The following is a 25,995-nucleotide window of genomic DNA, read 5'->3' as shown; positions in this document are numbered from 1 at the left end:
CATGTATTTATTTTTAGATGTTATGAGGGAATCTTCATTGTATCTGGAAGCCAGATGCCAAAATGTTTCCATTATTATCAATTTAGCTATGCATAAAGCTTTGAAAACGATTTCATGTCAAAATTCATCAAAATGTTCCTTCTGTTGGAACACATTGCTTTCCGAAGACAGTAGCAGGTCCTGGGCCAAAACAAAATAGCAATCTTATATAAATTTTCTATTTCTTCATTTTCCATTTCTGGAAATGGTCATAGGATCATTTTGTGACAGATTAATATCATTCATGATTCTAAATCGCTAAGAATAAAAGTGTTAGATTCTTTGGGTTAAGTTGCCATAAGGACCAGATTTATTTTTTACCCAGTTTCTGGAGCCTGAACTGATTTTTAGTTTTGCAGCATATGTATCATATCGCTATCCATTTTGCCCCAATTCTTGGTCTTTTCATCCTTCAATAGCAAGGATGAGAAAACCTGGATGCATATGGATGTGGTTGATTTGAAACTACTTTTAAACATTTGGAAGTTTTTCAAAAACCAAAAACACATTTGCCAAGTGATCTCTTCCCTCTGCGTTTTAAATCCATGTGCAACTTAAAAGAAACTTTGCCCATATGCTAGTTCAGATCCACTTACATTAAACTCTTGAAAATTATATTTAATAGCTATTTGACACACAAGAGCTTTAAAATTAGGCTTCTCTGAATTTTTTATCTTTCAAAACACACTCTATTCCCTATCCATCCTCACTATTGCTCACTCTTCTCCAAGAAAAGATCAAATTTAATTCAAGAGTTGTAAACTGGATGCCTTCCATCTATCAGCAATGATTACATAATGAAGAAAAATACATTCAACTTGTTTCTTTTTTCTCATTTGTTTTAGTTTAAATATCTGCATGCAAGTTTTAAGTGGTTTTACATTTATCAAGGCCAATAATCTGAGGAATAAAATAAATTTTTGCATTTGTGATTTTATTTTTCTCTAACAGTAAATAGAATGCACATGTGTTTAAGAATCTTTGAGTGTTTAATTGCGAGTAATATTTGAGCCTTATATTAGCACAAATAATATAAGGTTGTTTGAAATCTTATCTTCTGTCTCCTTCGAGCCCACTTGCACCAAGATAAGCAGTTTTAATGGTTTTTATATATATCCTTTCATACCTCCAATATGAATACAAAGAATAATCAACAATTTCATGAAAAGTGCAAATTATGATAAAGCTATGCATGGATTTTAAATGTTTTCCATCAAAATAAACTTATCTTTTCATTTCAGTTTTCCTCAAAACTTTTTGAAATGTCCTTGTGGAATGAATTTACTTAGTTGGTTTCCAGGTAAAACTATACATGAGTAAAATCATGTATGATTTTAAAACTCAAGATTAGGGATCCAGTATTTTGACACAGTAGCTTAAGCCACTACCTGCCATACTAGCATCCCCTATCACACGGCACTTCCAGCTGCTCTGCTTCTGATCCAGATTTCTACTAATGGGCCCAGGAAAGCTGCAAAAGGTGGTCCAATTACTTAGGCTCCTGATACCCACATGGAACTCCCAGATGGAGCTCCTGGTTCCTAGCTTCTGCCTGGCCCATCCCTGGTCATTGAAGCCCTTTGAGGACTGAATTAGTGTGTTGAAGACTCTCTCTCCCTCCCCCCCCCCCCAATCTCACTCTCTTGCTCTGTCACTCTACTTTTCAAATAAATAAATATTTTGGAAATAACAAAGATCAGAAATTTTAAGTAGTGGGAGAAGGCAAAGGAACATAAAACTAATGGCAAGATGGGGTACAGCATCTCTCCTCTGTATTACACCTGAAGTCCTGATCATTCATCATACACACATGGAATAATGAAGAGACAAATGTCTTAAAAATTATAAAGTGTGAGGGGTACCCTGTGATGGTTACTATTACCTCACTTTATTCTTTCATTTATTCAGTAATGTGCAGATCAAACTAATACTGTAGGTTGTGTATGTGCACTAACACAATATCATATAAACTTGATAAAATTCTCAATTCTTATAATGCCCTTCAAATAATAATTTGATCCATCGATGAGTTCCTGCTGTTCCTGAAATTCTTTCTGGTGTTGAATAAACTTACACTACTTTACAACAGTAGGAATTTAACATTCTGTATCTGAGGTTTGTGGACATTAAATAAGCCGTTTTCTAGTGAGAAGATAGAAGGAATTCATATGGTTTGTAAGATAATAGCCCAAGGAAAGACAGAAAAGACAAATACATAAAAGAATCTCATACTACAGCTTGATCAGGGCACCCTCATTCCTATTTGCAAGATGTCGACCCAGTTGTCAAAAAAAGTCAATATTTACATTAAGTCAACTATATCAAAAGAATTTGTAGTCTAGAGAAATTTGGAGTTGTAGTAACAAATGCACTTTTCTTTAAATTTTTATTTATTTCTTCTCACTTTATTTGATGATTGAGAAACAGGGATTTTCATCTGCTGCTTCACATCCCAAATGCCCACAAACAGTCAGGGCTGGACCAGGCTGGAACCAAGAAGCTGAAACTCAGTTGGGTCTCCCATGTGGGTGGCAGGGACACAAATACTTGAGGCATCTTATGTGGCCTCATAGGGTGTGCATTAGCAATAAGCTGGATCAGGACAGAGCCAGCAACCAAACTAGGCACTTCCATGAGGGATGTGGTATCCCAACCAGCATCATAACTGCTGTAACAACCACCAATTCCCAAATAAGTTTTTTTAAAACTATAGAAATTTCAATGATATAAACTGTTTTTATAACTATAAAATCTGAATATGAATAAGCTCACCCAAAGTTTGGTTACATTCAGTTTTGCTTATAAGTAATCACTTCCCTGCTCTTACCAGGAATATTGTCATTAGCACAATGCTTCATGCAGACTCTAATTACTTCTATTCCCTTTGTTATGAAATGAAAAAGCACAAAGACATGTTCAACTAGGCATCTGTGCAAATTGTAACATTTATCCTAGGGTAGACTACATATTGAATTTCTTTAAAAATCTTAATCTCCAATGCATAATTTATGAATTCTTTATATTGGAAAAATGTTTGAATGGCTATCAAATCTCTGCCTAAAAATAAATCCTTCCTCTTGGCACACCAATTTTCTGACTTACTATTATAACTGTTCTTCAAAACGTTTGCATCATTGTCTGATGCCATTATCAAAACTCAGCCCTTTAAAACTTTTGTTTTGGTTTCTTTTAATTTCCTTTTCCTCTCATATTTCTTCAAAGACAAGTGAAAAAATAAGCAAATCCTTTCTCTGAGGCTTTATGGTACAAATCTAAGATCAGTAGGAAGCTTAAAGATTTGTTCACTCACGTTAGATTTTGCTCATGCACAATGCATAGCAGTTACACTCACAAAGTACTAGAAAAATTATTTCCATGTTTTATCAGAAATTTTAAGTTTTTATTCCACAATAATCTTGCACTGTTTTGAAAATGGTAAAACAAAACTTTGAAGATCAAAACCCTGTAACTGAGGACATCATTTGCATAGTCATTAAGTTGTGACTTAGGATGCCTGCATCTCATGTCAGTGTGCCCAGCTGGAGTCTCCACTACACTTAAGAACCAGTTTCTTGCTAATGCACACTTGAACAAATTATAGCTCAAGTACTTGGGTCTCTGCCACCTATGTAGGAGATTTAGATTGAGTTCTGGGTTCTTCTCTTTAGCGTGGTCTAGCCCTGGCTATTGGGAACATTTGGGGAGTAAAAGAAAATCTCTGTCCTACAGATAAAAATGAAAACAAGGGGCCAGCTGCTCTACTTCTGATCCAGCTCCCTGCTAATATGCCTGGGAAAGCAGTGGATGATGGTCAATGTTTGGGCCCCTGTATACACATGGGAAACCCAGAAAAAGTTCTATCTCTTGGCTTCAGTTTGGCCCAGTTCTGGAGGCTGTGGCCATCTGGAAAATGAACCAACAGATGGAAGATTCTCTCTCTCTCTCTCTCTTTCTCTCTCCCTCTCTCTCCCTCTCCCCCTCCCCCCTCCCCCTCCTCTGTCTCCCTCTCCTCTCCTCTCACTCTCTCCTCTCTCTCTGTCTCTTTCTCTCTCGTTCTGTCTCTCTTTGTCAGTAACCCTGCCTTAAAAATAAATAATAAATCTTTAAAAATATTTTAAAATGAAAATAAATAAATAAAAATTTAAAACAAGACACTTATTTTCACCAAAAATATGAAGAATTCAGTCACAATTATATACATAATTTATTCAGATACCATATGAATTTGTTTTATTAAATCCATGCTTTTTTATATAAAGCTTTTATTTAATAAATATAAATTTCAGAAGTACAACTTTTGGATTATAGCAGTTCTCCCCCACATACCCGCCCTCCCACCCACAAACCATCCCACCTCCTACTCCCTCTTCCATCCCATTCTTCATTAAGCTTTGTTTTTTAATTATCTCTATATACAGAAGATCGAATCTATATTGAATCTATACTAAGTAAAGATTTCAACAGTTTGCCCCCACACAGACACACAAAGTACAAAATAATGTTTGAAGACTAGTTTTACCATTAATTTTCATAGTAAAACACATCAAAGACAAAGTTGCTACATGGGGAGCAGATGCAGTGACTCCTGTTGTTGATTTAACAATTAACACTCTTATTTATGATGTCAGTAATCACCCAAAGCTCTTATCATGAGCTGCAAAGACTATGGAAGCCTCTTGAGTCCTCAAACTCTGACATTATTTAGACAAGGCCATAATCAAAGTGGAAGCTCTCTCCTCCCTTCAGAGAAAGGTGCCTCCTTCATTGATGGCCCCTTCTTTCTACTGGGATCTCACTCACAGAAGATCTTTCATTTGGGTCACTTTTTGCCACAGTGTCTTGGCTTTCCATGCCTGAAATGCTCTCATGGGCTTTTTAGCCAGATCCAAATGCGTTAAGGGCTGATACTGAGACAAGAGTGCTGTTTAGGGCATTTGTCATTCTATGAGTCTGCTGTGTGTCCTGCTTCCCATGTTGGACCATTCTCTCCTATCTATTATTATTAGCAGACACTCGGTCTTATTAATGTGATCCCTTTGACACTTAATCCTATCTTTATGATCAGCTATGAACTTAAACTGATCATTTTAACTAGTAAGATGGCATCAGTACCTGCCAACTTAATAGGACTTGGAGTCCCATGGCAAGATTATAGCTTTACCATTAGGGTTAAGTCCAAGGGAACGTGTGCCAAACTGCACATCTCCTCTCTCTTATTCCCACTCTTATTTTTAATAAGATTAATTTAATTAATGAATTTTCAATTGGGTTGATTTTCAATTGGATTAAAACACCTAAGATTAATTCTGTGTTAAGTAAAGAGTTCAACCAGTGGTATTAAGTAGAAAAAGAAAATACAAAAAAATAAAATAAAATACTAAGCTCTTCCTTGACAGTCAGGATTAGGGCTGATTAAGTCATTTCTTCTCATAGTGTCAGTTTTACTTCTAGTATTTCTTTTTAGGTGCTCAGTTGTCACAGAGCAGGGAGAACATATGGTATTTGTCCCTTTGGGACTGGCTTATTTCACTCAGCATGATGTTTTCCAGATACCTCCATTTTGTTGCAAATGACCAGATTTAATTTTTCTTTATTGCTATGTAGTATTCCGTAGAGTACATATCCCATAATTTCTTTATCCAGTCTACTGTTGATGGCCATTTAGGTTGAATCCATGGCTTAGCTATTATGAATTGAGCTGCAATAAACACTTAGGTGCAGACAGCTCTTTTATTTGCCAATTTAATTTCCTTTGGTTAAATTCCAAGGAGTGGGATGGCTGGGTCATATGGTAGGGCTATATTCAGATTTTTGAGATATCTCCAAACTGTCTTCAATAGTGGCTTTATCGGTTTGCATTCCCACCAACAGTGGATTAATGTGTCTTTTTCCCCACATCCTTGCCAGCATCTGTTTGTTGGTTTCTGTATGAAAGCCATTCTAACCAGGCAAAACCTCATTGTGGTTTTGATTTGCATTTCCCTTATGGCTAGTGATCCTGAACATTTTTTCATGTGTCTGTTGGCCATTTGGATTTCCTCTTTTGAGAAATGTCTGTTTAGGTCCTTGGTCCATCTCTTAAGTAGGTTGCTTGTTTTGTTGTGGTGGAGTTTCATGATCTCTTTTTAGATTCTGGTTATTGATCCTTTATCAGTTTCATAATTTGCAAATATTTTCTTCTATTCATTTGGTTGCCTCATCACTATTCTGTTTGTTTAGAAACTTCTCGATTTGATGTAATCCCAATTGTTAATTTTGGCTTTGGCTATCTGTGCCTCTGGTGTCTATTCCAAGAATTCCTTGCCTTTACCAATATCTTGATGTGTTTCTCTGATGTACTCTAATAAGTTGATGGTGTCATGTCATATATTTAGATATTTAATCCATGTTGAGTTGATTTTTGTGTTAGGTGTAAGGTAGGGGTCTTGCCCCATACTTCTGCATGTGGAAATCCAGTTTTACCAGCACCATTTGTTGAATAGATTGTCCGTGCTCCAGGAATTGGTTTTAGCTCCTTGATCAAATATATAAGTTGGTTGTAGATGTTTGGATTGATTTCTGGTGTTTCTATTCTGTTCCATTGATCTGTCTGTTTTCGTACCACTACTAAGTTGTTTTGATTATTACCACCTTGTAGTATGTCTTGAAACCTGGTATTGTGATGCCTCTGTTCTGTTTTTTTTTTTTTTTTTTTTTTTTTTTTTTTTTTTTTTTTGTATAAGATTGCTTTAGCTTTTCGAGGCCTCTTATTCCTTCATATGAATTTCAGCATTATCGTGTTCCAGATATGAGAAGAATGTCTGGTATTTCAATTGGTATTACATTGAACCTGTAAATTACTTTTGGAAAAATGGGCATTCTGATGATATTGATTCTTCCAATCCATGAACATGAAAGATCTTTCCTTTCTTTTGCATCTTCTTCTATTTCTTTCTTTAAAGTTTTATAATTCTCATCATAGAGATCTTTGACATCCTTAGATCCTTGGTAAAGTTTATTCCAAGGTGTTTGATTTTTTTTTTTTTGGTAGATATTGTGAATTGGATTGATCTTAGAAGTTCTTTCTCAGCCATGGCATTGTCTGTGTATAAAAAAAGACTATTATTATTATGTATTGATTTTATATCCTGCTATTTTACCAAACTCTTCTATGAGTTCCAATAGTCTCTTAGTGAGGGTCTTTGGATCCCTTAAATAAAGAATCATGTTGTCTGCAAATAGAGATAGTTTAACTTCTTCCTTCCCAATTTGTATCCCTTTGATTTCTTTTTGTTGCCTGATGGCTCTGCCTAAAAATTCCAGTGCTATATTCAGTAGCAATGGTGAGAGTGGGCATCCCTGTCTGGTACCAGATCTCAATGTGAATGCTTCCAGCTTTTCCCCATTCAATATGTTGCTGGCCATGGGTTTGTCATAAATTGCCTTGATTGTGCTGAAGAGTGTTCCTTCTGTACCCAGTTTCCTTAGAGTTTTCATCATGAAAGGGTGTTGCATTTTATCAAATGCTTTCTATGCATCTATTGAGATAATCATATGGTTTTTCTTCTGCAGTTTGTTAATGTGATGCATCACATTGATTCACAAATGTTGAACCATCCCTGCATACCAGGGATAAATTCCACTCTGGGTGGAAGATCTTTCTTATGTGTTGTTGGATTCTATTGGCTAGAAATTAGTGGGGATTTTTGCTTTTATGTTCATCAGGGAAATTGGTCTGTAATTCTCTTTCTCTGCTGCATCTTTTTCGGGTTTAGGAATTAAAGTGAAAGAATTTGGAAGGATTCCCTCTCTTTCAATTGTTTTGAATACCTTGAGAAGAATTAGAGTTCATTCTTTAAATGCCTGATAGAATTCAGCAGGGAAGTCATCCAGTCCTGGGCTTTTCTTTGTTGGGAGGGCCTTTACTATGGATTCAATTTCAGTCTTGGTTATGGGTCTGTTTAGGTTTTCTATGTCTTCATTGTTCAATTGAAATAGGTTGTTTGTGTCCAGGAATCTATCCATTTTTGCTAGATTTCCCAGTTTGTTGGCATACAATTCTTTGTATTAATTTTAGATGACTCTTTTTATTTCTGTGGTGTCTGTTGTTACATTCCCTTTTTCATCTCTAATTTTATTGATTTGGGGCTTCTCTATCCTTTTTTGCATTAGTTGGGCCTATGGTGTGTCAATTTTGTTTACTTTTTGAAAAAACAAACTCTTTGTTTTGCTGATCTTTTGTAATTTTTTGGATTCTATTTTGTTGATTTCTTCTCTAAATTTAGCTATTTCTTCTGCTAGTTTTGTGTTTGGCTTGCTGAAGTTTTTCTAGATCCTTGAGATGCATTGATAGCTCATTTATGTGGTGCCTTTCCAATGTCTTGATGTAGGCACCTATTGCTATAAACTTTCCTCTTAACATTGCTTTTGCTGTATCCCATAAGTGTTGATATGTTGTGTTATCTTCATTTGCTTCCAGAAAGTTTTTGAATTCTCTTTTGATTTCTTTTATGACCCACTGTTCATTCAGGAGCATGTTGTTCAGTCTACATGTGTTTGCATATGCTCTAGGGATTCCTAAGTTACTGATTTCCAGCTTCATTCCATTGTTCCATTGTGGCCCAAGAAGATGCATGGTATGATTTTGTTTTCTTGAATTTGCTGAGACTTTCTTTATGGCCTAGTATGTGATCAGTCCTACAGAAAGTTCCATGTACTGCTGAGAAGAATGTGTATTCTGCAACTGTAGGATGGGAAGTTCTATGGATATCTGTTAGATCCATTTGGTCTATAGTATCAATTAAGTCTGCTCTTTCCTTGTTGATGTTCTTTCTGGTGGATCTGTCCATTGCTGAAAGTGGAGTATTGAAGTCCCCCAATACTATTGTATTGGAGTATAAGTCTCCATTTAAATCCCTTAACATATCTTTTAAATAGCCATGTGCCTTGTAATTAGGTGCATATACATTTATAATAGTTACATCTTCCTGTTGAATTGATCCCTTAATCATTACATAGTGCCCTTCTTTGTTTCTTTTAACAGTTTTTGTGTTAAAGTCTATTTTGTCTGATATTAAGATGCCTACACAAGTTCTTTTTTGGTTTCTATTGGCATGAAATGTCTTTTTCCAACCTTTTTCTTTCAGTCTGCATGCACCTTTGTTAATCCATGGTTTTTTTTTTGTTTGTTTTGTTTTTACAGGCAGAGTGGACAGTGAGAGAGAGAGACAGAGAGAAAGGTCTTCCTTTTGCCATTGGTTCACCCTCCAATGGCTGCCGCGGCCAGCACACTGCAGCCGGCGCACCATGATGATCCGATAGCAGGAGCCAGGTGCTTCTCCTGGTCTCCCATGGGGTGCAGGGCCCAAGGACTTGGGCCATCCTCCACTGCACTCCCTGGCCACAGCAGAGAGCTGGCCTGGAAGAGGGGCAACTGGGATAGAATCTGGCACCCCGACCGGGACTAGAACCTGGTGTGCCGGCGCCGCAAGGCAGAGGATTAGCCTGGTGAGCCGCGGCACCGGCCTCCATGCTTCTTAATATCCGGAGCCCTAATACCATCTTTTAAAAATTCATAATTTTGTAAGGGTTGTGAAAATCCAGAAGAGTAAATTACAATAGAAAAAGGGAGGATGTTTACAAAAGCATTACTAAGAAAACAATCCATCTACACCAATGTTGTCGCTCCCCCTCTTCATGGAGGAACGACACTAAACCCTGCCTAGGTTTCCTATCTGAGTCACGGCACCATTATGTCGCTCCCCCTCTTCGTGGAGGAACGACACTAAACCCTGCCTAGGCTTCCTATCCGAGTCACGGCACCATTATGTCGCTCCCCCTCTTTGCGGAGGAACGACACAGGACCCTGCGTTGTTCTTTCGTCTGCTCGGCCCTTCCCGGATTTGCTGCTGGTTCTTCCCGGGTTGGCTACAGACCCTTCCACCTCAGTGGAAGGGCGGTTCCTCCTGCCACTTTCCCCACTTCCGCGGGGGAGCGGCACACCGCTAGCTGGCTCTCTCGGGGGCTGCTCAGATGTTCCTCAGGTGTTCCTGGTGCATGTTGTCCCTCTCCTCCTTTATAATCCTCTTCCACCAATCCCAACTCTGCTACCCACACGCCAAGTATGCTGCTCTCCTCCAATCAGGAGCAGGATCAGCTCCTGCAGGTCATCACTCAAGTTGGCGAGAGGCAGCTGTGTAGAAGTTGTTACTCCTTTCTCAGTGCCATATTGTGGGAGAGCAGATGCATAGAATAAGTCTTAATTCCAGTAACAGTCTAGTCCGAGTTGCTCCCCACACAATGTGAGCATATTTTAATAACCTGGAACATAGCAGGAATAATTATAATGTGATAAGAGATTTACGTGCATCAAAGCTGAGCAAAAAAGTTTTACCTTCAAGCATTAAAGTCTTAGCTCAAAAATATGAAGGGAAATAGAAAATAAAGGCATTGGGAAAACAGTGAAAAGTTGTGTGGGATTAATATCTCTCCATGAATCTTATTTTTTTTTTTTTTTTTTTGACAGGCAGAGTGAAAAGTGAGAGAGAGAGACAGAGAGAAAGGTCTTCCTTTGCCGTTGGTTCACCCTCCAATGGCCGCCGCGACCAGCACGCTGCAGCCGGCACACTGCGCTGATCCGAAGCCAGGAGCCAGGTACTTATCCTGGTCTCCCTTGGGGTGCAGGGCCCAAGCACCAGGGCCATCCTCCACTGCACTCCCTGGCCATAGCAGAGAGCTGGCCTGGAAGAGGGGCAACCGGGACAGAATCCGGCGCCCCGACCGGGACTAGAACCCGGTGTGCCGGCGCCACAAGGCGGAGGATTAGCCTAGGGAGCCGTGGCGCCGGCCTCCATGAATCTTTTTTATATATAGCATTATCAAACTCTACAAAACTACTATATTGTTGGAAAAATGATCTGCGATCAAATGTATCAACATGACATGTTCAAGTCAATAGAAAAAAAACTCATGTTGTTTATAACTTATGGCATCCTGGTTGAATCAAAGAGCATACCTTTTTTTTTAAAAAATGAAACATATTATGCATCTTTAAAATTGCAAGGTGTTTGATAACGGATTAGGGAGATTATCAAACACATACTCGTAAATCACAAACACTTATCCTAAAAATCAAATTAAACTATTTTACAGAGCTTATTAGAAAAGTATTTGTTCATTTTCTTTAAATGATATGTGGCTGATTAAAATTTAAATGATATTAATCTTAAAATGTGCTTTGACTGCAAACTAAATTTAATATACACAGACTTCTTATTTTCCTATTTAGCAGGAATTCCAAAAGATTACTTTCTTTTAGAGAAACTTGTTGAAATAATTACCTATTGAAGACTAGAAACCCTGAGGGATTAGTTATGGATACACGACTTTCAAGTTTCTAGGTCACTGAATGGAATCTGAAACCAGCCCCACAGTGACTATAGAGTATTATCAGAAAAGGCTATTAAATTACCTTTATCAAATGACCTCAGTGGAAGACAGGTGGACAGTGTTACTGACCATCTGGGTTAAGATGCAAGAACATAAAAGGGTGTGATTAACACTAAAAAGAACTCCAGAGATTTTGTTTAGATAAAGCAATCAGGGCAGACAAGTCCATGGTGCAATGAGTTAACATAATCTCCCCCCGCCTCCCTCCCCCTCCCCCTCCCCCCCTCCTTCCCTCCCTCCCTCCATACAAGTTCCACTGCCCTACCCTCACCGATACCCCTCACTGCCCCACACATTTAGGCTTCATGAACAGGCATTTATCATGAAAATGTTTCAAGGGAATGGGGGAAAGATTATTTCTGCTTTGGAAAGGAAAAATTAAAATGTCTCAAGATGCATTAAGACTTAGATAAATAAGAAGTAGGTGATAGATAAAAGACCTAAATATGAAAGGAAAACATGTGCATTAATTACATAAGTGTTGAAATTATCAAGACAAATATAAAACATAGTTTAACACAAGGTGCACCATTTCATTTTTCTCTGGTTTGGGAAATTTTCATTGTCCCAGATATGTCTAAAAGTGTTGGTAAATACAGAAGGTTATGAAATTTGGGACTGGACAGAGTAAGGAGAACAGTTGGCCCCATGCAAAATGAAGGATGAAATAGAATAAAATACCTTTCACTTCTTACAACAATAATCTGTTTTCACAATCAGAAAATGAAATTGAATCTCTGTTCATTGTCGAGTAAGAATATTGATGATGATCACATGGCAATGTTGGGGAGTAGGGTCATGATTACAGCTCTCCTCACCTCCCCACAACCTCACCAAAGTGAAAGAACAGATCCAAGAAGAAATCTCTGTTACTTATTTTGGCCATAGTCAATAAGGAGACTTGTGTCTGGTATTCAAACCATCTTTCTATGTAGCATACTAATTTTAGCTAGGCTCCTTCTTTGAAAAATGTGCTTTAAAAAAAAATTAAAGCTGCTATACAAAGCCTTGAGAGTGAGATAGAGAAAGAGAGCCTGTGGTTGATGAAATGCAAATGAGCCTTGGCTCCGACAGCTGGCTGCTTTGGGATGACATGGGTGATAAATGGTTCTTAAAACATGAGCAGGCATCAGACTCCTGAGTCAGTGTCAGACTGGCAAAAACAGCAGTACTACAAGATGCTTCCTTTAATTAATGCAACACTACTGCATTAGTCCGGACACTGCCGATAAATGGGAAAGCGCTGATATCGGAGGTAATATCAGAAATCTTTCAACCTTGAAGCTGGGATGTGTTGGCCAAAAGCTGCTGTATCGTAAGAGGTTTAATTGTATTTGTAATGTACCAGTGCACCGTGACAAAAATGGGGAGATAGCATAGTCAGGCCCAGGAAAGGCTGTGATAAATGAGAGAGAATGAGTGATTACACAGCCAGGAGGACTGTGAAAACAGACAAAGGACAAGCAAATGGAAAGGGGGAAAGCAGCCGCCAAGGTAATCTCAACAGCAAGAACTCAGAGGAACTTAGAAGTAGAGAGGAATATAGTAATTATTTGGTCCTTCAGGATCTGTCAGGCATGGAGGGGAAGGAGGATGTGCACAACAATTAAACAGTGCCCACAAATATAGTCAGATAACATTTGCCTTGCATTAGTGCATATGCTTTATCCTAGAGCAAAATCTTTATTTTTGCAACAAGGTCTGAGAAATATGTTTAAACATACATGCACATGTTTAAACACACATGCTAGATGCTTTATAGAGAATGCAGCTGAATGTGGCTACTTTTCAAGGGAGTCTCATTTGGCTCGGATTTCCACCTAAAATTATGAGCCAAATCTGTTATGAATAGTGTAAATCTGCATCACAATAAAATCTTATTGAAGTAGCTAAGGCACAAAATATTTTCCTGCAACAAGCAAATGACAGAAGCATTGACCTCAAATCTTCACGGCGAGCCCCAGTGAGAATTCCTGGAAATTATGTCTCCGTCCACCTTTTGTTAACTGTGATCACTGTAATTATGAATATGTTCACCATCTTCACCTGAGAGCAGTTACCTGTACCTTCCTAATCTGGTTTGGCATCTTCTAATCAGATCATCCTATAACACCTTAGTGATTTTTTTAAACTTTACCAGATATCAAATATGTTGTTTTGAAAGTTGTATCATCTCTCTCAGCACTGGTATTACAAAGAAAAAGCAGCAATAGACAATATTGAATAAATATTGAGGTGTTCAATATAATTTAACTTGCTAAAACAAGCAAAGAGTAGCATTGGTCCATGGGCTATGGTTTGCCAATCCCTGATGAAACATTCAAACTCCCCATGGTTGCTTTAACTATGAAGTGAATCTTACCTGTAATCATAGCTCTTCCATCAGTGCTTACACAGAGAGTACAAGAGTGAGTCAGGAGCACCTGCTATTGATACACGAGTACATACATTCAGGAGTATACTGGTGAGACTGTACCTTACATCAAAGCATAGTATGCTCTTTTTTTCCCCCTTCTGGTACTTCTCTTTTACCTTAAGCTAATAGAGGTCACAAAGCACCATTTTTGAGTAGAAAAAATAATATACTATCTACTCCCATTCTTTCCTGCCTCTCATCATCAATGTTGAACTTTCATTATCTAAGGACAGCAAAGATACCCTAATACTTCCCTAAGTGTCTCCTGTCAGGCATTATATTTCATTTCATTATCTTCAAAATGCAGGGGAAAGAGCCTCTGATTCTGTATTGGTTGTCACTTGTATATCAAGCCACTGTGCCACTTAAAAAACATTTACCATTTCAGCTTATATACGTGGAAAATCTTTAGACCTGATTGGTCTGGGTTGAACTTAGCTGGTCTTGTCTGAAATGTGCTCATCTTGTTTTCTGGCTAGAGGGAGTTCTGTTCTTTACCAACTTGCTTTGAACATCTTATTTTAGGAGGCTCCGTTCAACATGTTTTTCTTCTTCCCCTGGAATCAGGAGGCTGCTGCTTCTCAGGACAATGACAGAGGTACAACAGACCAACTCCCATTATGCAAACTCCATTCATGCTTTTTCTTATGTCATACCTATAAAGACTTTGGTCAACAAAAGTCCCATGAGTAAACTCATGTTACCAAGCAATAGTGAGAGGGCGCTACATGGGGAGTGAACTCAGGGAGATGTGAAAATTTTAAGTCAGCTATGCAACCTACCAAAAGCCAGAAATTGGACTGAGAGAAACTGGTTATCCAGCCAAATTCTAGCTAGGTGATGGCTACCATATAAAATTATTTGGCAGTTATCAGGGTTAAATGAGGCTGTTGTGAACTGTGCCTAACACAGAGTTAATCAGTAAACTTACTCCTAGTCCCCCCTTCTGACCTCATGCAAGGTATCAGTTTCCTTGGTTTCAAGTCTCTGTAGTCAAAGAGCATCTTCATGGCTTGATCATCATCCTTGTGATGTACTGTCAGAAGGTCAGTAAGGTCAGTAGGAACCAGTGCTATGTCACATTGCCTCAGCACTCACCTCCCTTCATCTTGTCATGTGGGCATTGTATGATCTCATATCATTGCTAGAAAAAAAGAGTGAGTACAGTACAATGGGATATTTTTAGAGGGAGCACACACACATTCACTTTTATAATTTTTCCATTTTATTATACTTGTTAATCTCTTACTATGACTAATTTATATATTAAGCTTTATCATAGGCATGTATGTATAGAAAAATTATGGTATATGTGGGATTCAGTACTGTTCAAGTTTTCAGGCATCCATTAGGAACGTGGGACAAATGCCCTACAGAAAAAGGTAGACTACTGTATATTCATAACAAAATGTTGGAAGCTTGAATAGAACATCACTTTTTTAAAAATATTTTTTGTAAGGCAGAATGACAGAATCAGAGACACAGAAAAAGAAATCTTCCACTTACTGTTGCATTCCCCAAATGACCACAATGGCCAGGTCTGGGCAAGGCGAAACCCAGGAACCAGAAGCTTCTTCCAGGTCTCCCATGGGGGTTATAGGGGCCCAAACACTTGGGCCATCTTCTGCTACTTTTCCCAGGCCATTAGCAGGGAGCTGGATCCCAGTGGACAGCCAGGACTTGAACCAGCACTGATATGGGATAATGGTGTTGCATGCAGCACAATGCTGGCTCCAAAAATATGACATTTCTAAGCTTTTCAATATTATCCTGGCATAGTGCAAAACATATATTTTTACCATAACATGAATATAGGAATGTTGGTGGACCTATCAGCATACATAAGCAAATATTGATCTGAAATAGCATGCCCTATGTAAAAATGTGATTGCTTGTGGCATGTTTAGAAGTTTACAGTTTGAAATTTTACTACTTTAGGTAAATAACAGTAGCAACTTGGACATGTATTAATAAATCTATTAGTCTCAAAGGTGATTTTGTGGTCTTACAAGAATAATTATTTATTACTATACAGCCAATTATTGATTTTTTCCATTCACTTTTAAATTTTTGTCTTGAGCTACAAACTTCTTTCTCTGTGGTCTGAAAGTGAAATATTTGAATTCTCATATAGATTTCATGCAATTGTGAAGTTTTCAATAAGCCCAAAACAATGCATTTGTCTTTCATTCTTTTTCTTATAATGGTTGATTAATTAAATATATGAAAAAATGTATTAACTCTTTTTCCACAGTCTTAAGAATTGCATTTTGGATTTCAATCAATATCTCTGATTTTAGAACTGAATCATTATTTCTGACATAGAATCATTAGTCCCCAACTCGCGAATTTCCCCTATGGCTCCAGCTAAGATCAAACAGCCTTTGCTACTCCTTGAGAACTCTTCCTGTGCAACTTGAAAACTTATTTCAAGGAGTTAGAGTAACTGGAAAATCAAGGATTTTTTTTTTTCCTTTAAACGACTCCTCAGGAAAGATGGATTGGACTAGGGTGGGTTATAATTCTTTTCTCTACAATGTTCATGACAGGCACTAATGAAAATGTTCACCTTTATGTTCCTCTTGATTATAACCAAGGAATTTTTGATGCTACATAGGCATAAATTTTTGTTTCTAGATCAGGAAAAGGGCAGGCTGGTTGAGGTCTAATTGCTGAAAGATGGAATTTAAGAACTGGAGTCATTCTGAAGTTATAATTCTTTTCCACATCCTGACAAATAACTAAAGTTCCATTTTTTAAAAATTTGAGGTTAAACTTTATTTTCCGAGGTTAGCTTATGCATTAACACTCTCTAACACATGGTATAGTGAACACATGGATAGTGAACCCCAATAGCACATTCATGTTTTCACTGCATGTGAAAGTTGGCCAGAGAGAATACCTGGAGGTCTACAGCAGTAAAGAATAGGAAAATAAGAAATAAAAGTAAATCTAAAAAATAGTTCTTTCAATATTCTATTAAAATGATGCATTAATTAGCAGAAGGCATTGAAGATTTGGTTAGAGACTCAAAAAGATCACAAATATTTGATTCATTTACCTTGTCCCAAGTGAAAAACCTAATTGTGTGACCCTGCAGATCACGCTTAACTGCTATCAAGATGGAATCGGTGGGTGCCAGGCAGTTCCAGATACTGGGCGAAGACTCTGAGCAGATTCCCAGTCTTTTGCTACGGCTCTTCCACTGTTTGCTGAGGTTCCCAGGCCCAGCCATTCCTGGTCTTTAACTTCCTTGCTGACTTTCAGGAGGGTCCAGATCCCTGCAAAGCCTGCTTGGTTTGATTGCCAGACCCGGGTTTTATCATTAGTGCTGAAGGTCAAGCAGATGATTGCTAATAAGAATGGCCTCAAGATGTGTACCTGCCCACCCTGGGCCTGGCAGAGTTCCAGACCTGTGTTTCTCACCTTGCCCTTAGACATGATAGCCCAGCTCTCCAGGAGAAGTGGTAGGATATGTGCAATATTTGGGAGGGATAAGAGCACTTTGATTTGGAGTTGAGTTCTCAGCATGACGGTACAATGACATAAATAAGGATACACCTATCCCTGTATCCTCATCGACCTGGGAGAATACTCATGCTGTATTTTGTGCCACTCATTTTAAGGACATTTTAGCTTTTTACTACTGGGCTGCAGAGAAAAGAGGATTGGACCTCTATGATTTCCAGAATATCTGGAGAATGTCCTTGAGTTATCTGTCATTTGACCTGCATGCCTGTGCACACAACCCAGTTGGGACTTCCCCAACTTTGGAGCAGCAGCAGCAGGTAACTTCTGTCATGAAGCATAAGTTTTTGTTCAGCGTCTTGGGCCTTTGCGTCTGGAGAACTAGAGAAAGATGCCTGAGCCGCTTACTCTTTTGACTCCAATGGCTTCTGCTCGCAGTCCTAATTCAGGCTCTACAACAAGTGAGTGGAGAATCTGACCACGGTAGGAAAAGGATCTGACAGCATCCTGTGGGCCCTGTTCCAGATGGAGAAAGTTGTTCAGATTGCTTGGTGCAATGCCCCTGCCCAGGGAGCTTTCACCATGGCCTGTTCTCTCTCTATCCTTGAGCTCTTTAAGGAATGGGACACATATTGGGAAGACAATGGCTGATCCCATTCTGACTGTGAGTTCTGAACTCAGAGCACAATTGGAAGCCCTCAGGATTCTTAGGACCTGAATGTACATCACTGAGCAAATTGGCATGTTCAACTTCACCAGAGCAAACCCCAATCAGGTTGAATATTTAATTAACAAAAAGCACATCTACCTGTTGCCAAATAGAAGGATCACCATGTGTGGCTTAACCACCCAAAATCTAGATATTGTGGGCATCTGGATCCATGAAGCAGGACTAAAATCCAGCACAGAAGCATGATCCTGTGCAGTACCACCAACATGGTTCTCTGTCATATGAGTTCCCTGCCCACAAAAGCCTAGTTGTACATAATATGGATTAGTACTATCTGAAGGAGTGAAAAGGACAGACTCGGTGTCTCAACTGACCCGAGGTGAAGAGCACACCCCTTGAAAATACTACAGGATTTGGGATTAAAACATTTTTGAGGCTAAAGCTAATTAAGCTTGTTATTTAAGAATAAAGAGGTACTTTGGGAGGTGGGAGTCTTGTTCCTGTCCCGTGCTAGAAGCAGGAGCATTGCACATGCTGGTCATAAGCTTCTGAACATTAGTGACTCTGTACAAAATCTAGTCCCAAAGATCAAGTTGTATGAAGGAGCAATCTATGATTGTGGGTATTGGCTGTGGTGTTAAAACTCTGCCTGTCAAAAATAATAATAATAATAATAATAAAATGAAAAAAGTAATCATCTCCACTCATAGTATGTGATCTTACCATTTTTTCTGCATAGTATGTCTATGGTCCTGAGCTTTAAATCTTCAGGGTGAGTGTGGTAAGAAATACATTTATTTCATGACATATACACACACGCGCGCGCACACACAGAATTGAAGCAAAGATTTCGTGCAATATTTACCCTTGCTATGTGGAGTGTATTGTGATATTTTCTAGTTCACTCTATTCTGTGTTCTACTTCAGTAAACAAATCAAATAAATATTCCAATTAAAAAGAACAATCATCAGAAAAATCGTTAGAGTCATAACTATATTTTACCAGTTTGTGGTGTGGCGAAAACACATATTCTTTGTAAAATAGGAGGTTTTCAAAACATAATTCTCTAGTTTTCAAATTCTGATGAGACTCTGTCTATTTATGTGTCTGTCTATCTAACATGTGGAATTAAGAGTTTCTTCAAATAAGACGGTCAAAGTGTAATGACATCAACTTGCTATGGCAGATGAGTTAGAAGTTAATTGTTTCTCCTAACTAATCTATAAAAAGGACAAAGTATTTCCCTAGCATTCTTACTTCATTGCTGATTCTTAGGATTAAATGAAACTGTGGACAACAGCAAAACTTTGTTAGCTGTGAGATCTGTGATACTATCTTAAATAGGTAATGTTTTATGTTTTGATTTTTGTGATATATTGGAAAGAATACAGGCTCTGGGTTCAATAAATCTCCTTAGTTCCCTCATCTATGAAATGGGCATAAAAACACATATTTGGATTTAGAAAATCATTTGGAAGGTACTTAGTACATTTCCTGGAATATAACACAATTCAATAAAGTAATTATTAATATATCAAATGGATGAGGTTATTGCTCTTAATGAGGAGGCATAATAGCAGGCAATTTCCAGGTACATCTTATCCTTAAAATTAGACAAGTCCACATGACAATGAGCAACATTTTTCATTGAAAAGCAAGACCAGAAGCCATAACTAGGAAGATACGAAATGGGTCTAGTCTCTCAAGAAAGAAGAAAGTGACAACAATTAGGGACCTTAGAGAAAGATTTTTGTAGTAAGAGATCCAAAGAACGAATCAGAAAATCAAGCCTAAGTTCTTTCATCGTATATAAATATGACCAGGACTGGGAAAAGGAAACGTTGAGATATCTCTGGGTATGTATTTCATGTAGGATAGCCTAAAACCATCAGTAGCTAGGAAAGAAAATCAAATCTGCTGAATGATCATAAGCCATGTAATCTTACATAAGTATGTAAAAGTACATTGTGAACATTCAGTACATATATACCCACATGCAATGTATTTAAATGTTACATGAATTTTTATAATCCTACATGTTTCACAGTTCATTATTATCACCACCCTTCCCAACCAGCTGTGTGCTTCATTATTCTCTGTGCCGTTACCTGCACTCATCCTGGATTCATCCCTTCCTTTACTCTACTCTTCTCATCCACTTGCATTGAATACCATCTTTCCAAGTCCCTACTGAAAGCCAGCTCCTTCCATGAAACCCTGTATGCCATCACACACTAATCCTTTTCTCTGATCTTCTGTTGAGCTTAAGCTGTAACAGTCGATTTAACACATGCCTTCCTCTAATCTTGTCATACTCTGTTAATCTTGTCATTCCATTCAGCTCGCAAACTCCTTGTGAGCACACATTATGGAGGAGAATGAGAATTGGCTCTCAACCTCCATCCTACTTCCTTTCTAATGGAAGAAATTTGAAAGCTAAAAATGTTCCAATCCTTCTCTGCCACTGAGATTTCAAAAGAGACCCACGCTTTACTAAATAGATTTATGTGCAGAATTAGGATGTAGGAATGAGGCACAGACTTTTTAATTTTTCTTAGCTTTTTGCACATCTTTGATTATAGTGTTGGAGCCATATGCAGGTTTTGTATGATAACATTTCCATTTCCATTCTCCATCTGACCAAAGGTTTAGACCAACATGCATCAGTAGCAGCAGCAGTGACTGCTGTTGGGTTTTTCGTACTATCTTGCTCATTCTGCTGTAGAGCTTTAAAAAATATGTCATTTTGTATTTATTTGAAAGGCAGAGAGAAACACAGAAGGGGACAGAGATCTCCCATTTGCTGATTGATTTCCCAAATTCTGCTACAGCTAGGGCTGGACTGGGTAAAGCCAGGAGCCTGGAACTCCATCTGGGTCTCCCACATAGGTGGCAAGGACCCAAGTCCTTGAACCATCTCTGCTACCTCCCCAAGGTGCCCACTAACAAGAAACTTGAACAAAACAGGTATAGGCTGTGGGCATTCCAAGTGGTGACTTAACCACCGCACTACTCACCCACTCCACAGTCAAGGTTTTGGATGAAGCCTGTAGAAAGCTTGGCTGAGAATGGAGGACCCATTGCCCATTGCCCATGTGTGCCTATTGACGGTAGCTTTCAGTTTCTTACTGGTCATAGATCACAGGCCCCAGTTCTTCAATATATGGACCTCTTTTTTCTGATGCTTATAACAGCTGACTTGTGTCAGAGTAGGTGCTGTAAAGGAAGAGAGGAGGGAGACAGTGTGGGGAGGAGGGTGGGAGGGGGACAGAGAGAGAACAAGAACTGACAGCACCAAAATGAAAGTCAATAACTTTTCTAATCCATCTCAGAAATGAAATGCCATCACCTCTAATATAATCTATTTGTCACAGAGCAAATAGAATAGTTACAGTATGGGAAGAGACTACAAAAGAGACCGAATTCTAAGACTTGGGGATGATTGACAATTGTCTTGGGGGCTGGCTCCTGCACTTGGCCCTCTTTCTAACCCATAATTCATATCTGTTCCATAGGCAAAATAGCTTACTCTCTTCAACTAAAAACACCAAAATCTCACTTTATGAAAGCTTCCAGAATCCACACATCCAGAATGTCGTCATCCACATGAAGTCCAGGTACACAGGAGTTTTTTCATTAATGCCTTAAGGAAAGCACCTTGAGTCCGATCCTCTCAATTTGGAGACTTGTGAGCTAGAGACAAGTGACTTTCTCCCCACCTCTCCTCACAACACACACAAAATAACAGTGCTGGGGCAGGATTAGCATAACTGCTAGAGCACTTCCTATTTAAAAAGGGAGAAAACAGAAGACATGTGCAGTGGCCCAGGTCTGAAATCTTATCCAGACGTGTTTGTGAAAGTACCTTGTTTAGGACTCAGTCCAACTCTTGCCTGCAAATGACAAGCATAGTTCTAGGCTCTATGCTTCAAAATCTAGGTTCTTCGTTGAGTTACACTTTTTCACAAAAGGAAACATGTTTGCCCCTACTTCTTACTTGCAGAAATTTGAAAATCCAAAACTCTTCCTTTCCTACTCTTTTTCCCTTTCTATGATTCTTGAAATTTGGTTTTCTATAAAAAAATTTTAGTCTCTTTGAATCTTTTTGGGGGTTCATTATGTTAAATAAAGCTATACGCACAAATTGCTCTAAGATAATTCCTTCCCTCATTTAGGCTTCAATTAAAACTGCTGCAGGACAATGTCCTTAAGCTTCTTAAAGCTCCTGTTTAGTGATATGACCTCTGTGTTCATATCATTTTGTTAGGTTGTGTCAATCATGTAAATTAACCCTGGTATGACATGGAAGAATTACATAAAAGTATACCTTTGGGAATCTGGAATCATTGGGATTCACCTGGAAGTCTGGCTTTAAATGGTTGAAATGTTCCCAGATAAAACATAACATATTTCTTATTAAATACTGTATCCTAACATCTTATTGGATGCCCGTGTGCTGTCAATTTGTAAATGTAAATATACTTCATTAGTGACATACTTTGAGTTATATGTGCTAGTAGATGTTATCCAGAAAAACAAAATGAATAGGATATATTTATGTGTCATGTGTGAAGAGTGAGTGAGACAGAGATTTGAAGAAATCAGTTCTTGTGCTATCATCCAGACTTATTAATAATTTTCAATATGTGGGTTCTTGCCATCTATTCAGATAAGAATTCTGAATACTGGCTCAGATAGACCAGATAACATGGTACATTTTTAAGAATTTTATTTAGTGAGAGAAATGCACAGGAAAGTGAGGGCTTTAATTAGGGGAGAAAGAAGTCTAGAAGCTAAGCTAGTCCATACCAGGCCAGGCAGAAAGCAGGCCTGGTGCATGTGGAGCGAGCATGCGGACAGGAAAGCAGAGGTAGGGTGGAGACCATAAGGCCAGGTTCCCCAAAGACACGGGACAACAAGGGCACAACAAGGGCAGCAAGGGTGCACAACATGGGCAAGGCCCATGGTTCTCTAGGCCTTTTATTCACTCCCAAAGGGGAGTGGTAATGTAGTTTGATTGGCAGCTGGGCATACATGTAGGGTCAGGAAGGGGCGTGGCATCACACAGGGGACGATGTCTCCAGCTCACAAATCTGATTTATTTTATCCTATCTACCTATCTAGATCATCCCCCCAGCAGAGATTCCAGACCTTCGTCTTAAGGGATGCTGAAGGGCATAGAATCATCATATCTTCTATAGCTGCTTCCTGCTTATTGGGCGTAGCACAAGCCCTGCCTATCCTGGGTCTGAAGGTCTCTGGTCTATCTCATCTAACAACTTACTTTATGAACTGGAGAATTTTTGGTCCCTATCAATGGCTGTGACCTCTGTATGGTCAATTATTCTTAGAAGTTGTTGAGTTCTACAACATATAAGTTTGTCAATTGGCATAAGCAAAACTGGAAAAAAATCAGCTGTGAGTGGAGTGCCCCTTAAGCTGGAAATATTTCACCATCTCCCAGATAGTGAGTGGCAATAGGCTGCACTTATGCAGATAATAAAACCAGTTAGCCTAAACTTAGAGAATTATAATAGAAGAACCCATTAAGGAGTTTTATTGTCAATAACATCTCCCAGAGAGAATCAAAAGAGGCAGATACAGCAGATACAGCATGCCTGCCTGAAAGTACAGCAATCTTGATGTGACAAAAGCAAAAGCTTTACTTATCTTTTATTTTTGAAGAGATATTTAAGATCTTTGATTGGCTTGCAGGAATAATCGAGCATGTCTTTTGAGTTCACGTGTGAAGCCTTAAGAGGTAGAAGTTTAACCTTAATTTTACTGAGGTGGTCATGCTCAGTAGCTGAAACTGATCTGAAGAAGATCTTTCTATGAATGGCTTCCTCAGGAATGTGTAATGTTGGAGCTTCTGTTAAAAGCTCTTTAATTCTTTGGAACACCTTTTGTAGCTCCTCTGTCCAGCACAGTGTGTCTGTGTCAGGGCGTTTTAAAGCTCTATACAAAGCTTACAATCCAAATCCTGGAATCCATATTCCACAGGATCCTGCCATTCCCAGAAATGTCCTTAGCTGCTTTTTGGTCTGTGATGACAGTTTCCCTTCTCTTGAGTGAAAGAGCATGCTCTTCTGGGGTTAGAACATATCCCAGGTAATCTACTTCTTGTTTAGAAACCTGAGCTTTAGTTTGGGAAACTTTGTATCCTCACTTTACCAGATTCTGGGTTTAATGGGATGCAGAAGAAATTATCCCTTGGGTTTGACACACAATAATTTGCATTGAAACAACTGTCCCATTAGTAGCCTTGAGGCTTTGAACCATTCTGTACTTTTCATTTGACTGTATATTAAAACATGTGAGATATGAGTATCACAGGCAGACATAGACTTCAGAGTCCATGTTTGAGACACTTAGTTAACTTTAAAGAAACACTTAAGAATACAGGCAATGGAGTTGGACACTTAGGCATAACTAAAACTTATGATACATGAGAATATAACTCACTAGAACAAAGTAAATCTTTGGGAACATGTTTTACCACTTATTCTTTTTTTTTTTTTTTTTTTTTTTTTTTTTGACAGGCAGAGTGGACAGTGAGAGAGACAGACAGAGAGAAAGGTCTTCCTTTTTGCCGTTGGTTCACCCTCCAATGGCCGCCGCGGCCAGCACACCGCGCTGATCCGATGGCAGGAGCCAGGTACTTATCCTGGTCTCCCATGGGGTGCAGGGCCCAAGCACTTGGGCCATCCTCCACTGCACTCCCGGGGCCACAGCAGAGAGCTGGACTGGAAGAGGGGCAACCAGGACAGAATCCAGTGCCCCGACCGGGACTAGAACCCGGTGTGCCGGCGCCGCAAGGCGGAGGATTAGCCCAGTGAGCCGCAGCGCCGGCCCACCACTTATTCTGATACTCTTTGAGGACAGAGGTTCTGCATGGGGCATTAGTACACAGGGACTCTTGTTGCTGATTTAACAATTCACTCTCTTACGTATGACATCAGTGATCACCCAAGGCTCTTGATATGAGCAACCTAGGTTATGGAAGCCTTTTAAATCCACAAACTCTGTGAGTATTCAGACAAGGCCATGTGCAAAGTAGAAGTTCGTTCTTCCCTTTGCAGAAAAGTACATCCTTCTTTGATGACCAGTTCTTTCCACTGGGGTCTTGCCCATGAATTCCTCCATGATGGGAAACTTTTTGCACAAGTGTCCTGGCTTTCCATGTCTGAAATACTGTTGTGGGATTTTCAGCCAGACCACAATGCCTTTAGGGCTGACTCTGAGGTCACTGAGCATTACTTACAGCGATTTTCATTCCATGAGTTTGCTATATGGACTGCTCTCCATGTTGGAGCATTTATTCCTCTTTAATCCATTTTATTATTATTATCAGACACTCAGTCCTATTTATATGATCACTTTAACACTCAAGATGTTACTTTTATCATGTAGCTCAAGGGGTTTGGGATCCCATGGCAAGTTCTTAAACTGTACCCTTAGAAGTTAAGTCTGTGGGAATGTATGCAGAACTATACAGGCTTACAGTTTCTCTGTAGGACCTGAGAAGATAAAAACAGACACAGCTCTTCACAAACTTAATTATCCTTGAGCATGTGACATGGATACACTGCATGAGTTATCATTTCTTAAGCATGTGACTTGCATGCATTGTATTAATTGCAATTCTGATACCTTAGAGTCTCTATGTACCAAATGGGGTCCATTATTTTACCAAGCCTGGGTGAGAGGGTTTACAAAATTGTTTCCTTTTTATTACTGTCTTTTTAAATGCTGTTTTGTAAAGCAAAACAAATAATTAAAAGAAAAAATTAAAATAAAGACAAGCATTAAAGCTGTCAGCATAAGCCAAAACAAGAAAGACCAGTGTGGAAGCTGCCAGGGTAAGCTAAAACAATAAAGACCAGTGCAGAGGCCATAATAATAGGCTATACTTTAAAAACTAAGTAAATACTCTATCAATCAGGTATGTGGCAGGCCAAGAGGGCCTCCATC

At 38.8% G+C, this 25,995-nt stretch overlaps 1 long non-coding RNA gene and 1 pseudogene across 4 annotated transcripts in view; both read left to right on the top strand.

Annotated features, from left to right (window-relative positions):
• The window catches only part of LOC149126949 (uncharacterized), a 223,534-nt gene that overhangs the window by 26,745 nt on the left and 170,794 nt on the right, over window positions 1-25,995 (top strand). The window contains exon 3 of one of the 4 annotated variants that reach the window (XR_016232373.1): window positions 10,544-11,152. The exons of 2 other annotated variants lie outside the window; for them this stretch is intronic. This is a non-coding gene — a long non-coding RNA (uncharacterized LOC149126949). Of the gene's footprint in view, window positions 1-9,220; window positions 9,411-10,543; window positions 11,153-25,995 lie in introns of those variants that run through there. One more of the 4 variants, XR_016232380.1, reaches the window with a different exon arrangement.
• LOC149126950 (aspartate aminotransferase, cytoplasmic pseudogene) lies at window positions 14,423-18,637 on the top strand (annotated as a pseudogene).

This window comes from Oryctolagus cuniculus, chromosome 4, assembly GCF_051225735.1.
Source record: "Oryctolagus cuniculus isolate XC-2025 breed Fujian yellow rabbit chromosome 4, ASM5122573v1, whole genome shotgun sequence".
Lineage (NCBI taxonomy): Eukaryota > Metazoa > Chordata > Mammalia > Lagomorpha > Leporidae > Oryctolagus > Oryctolagus cuniculus.
This window is presented reverse-complemented; position numbering and strand designations above follow the sequence as displayed.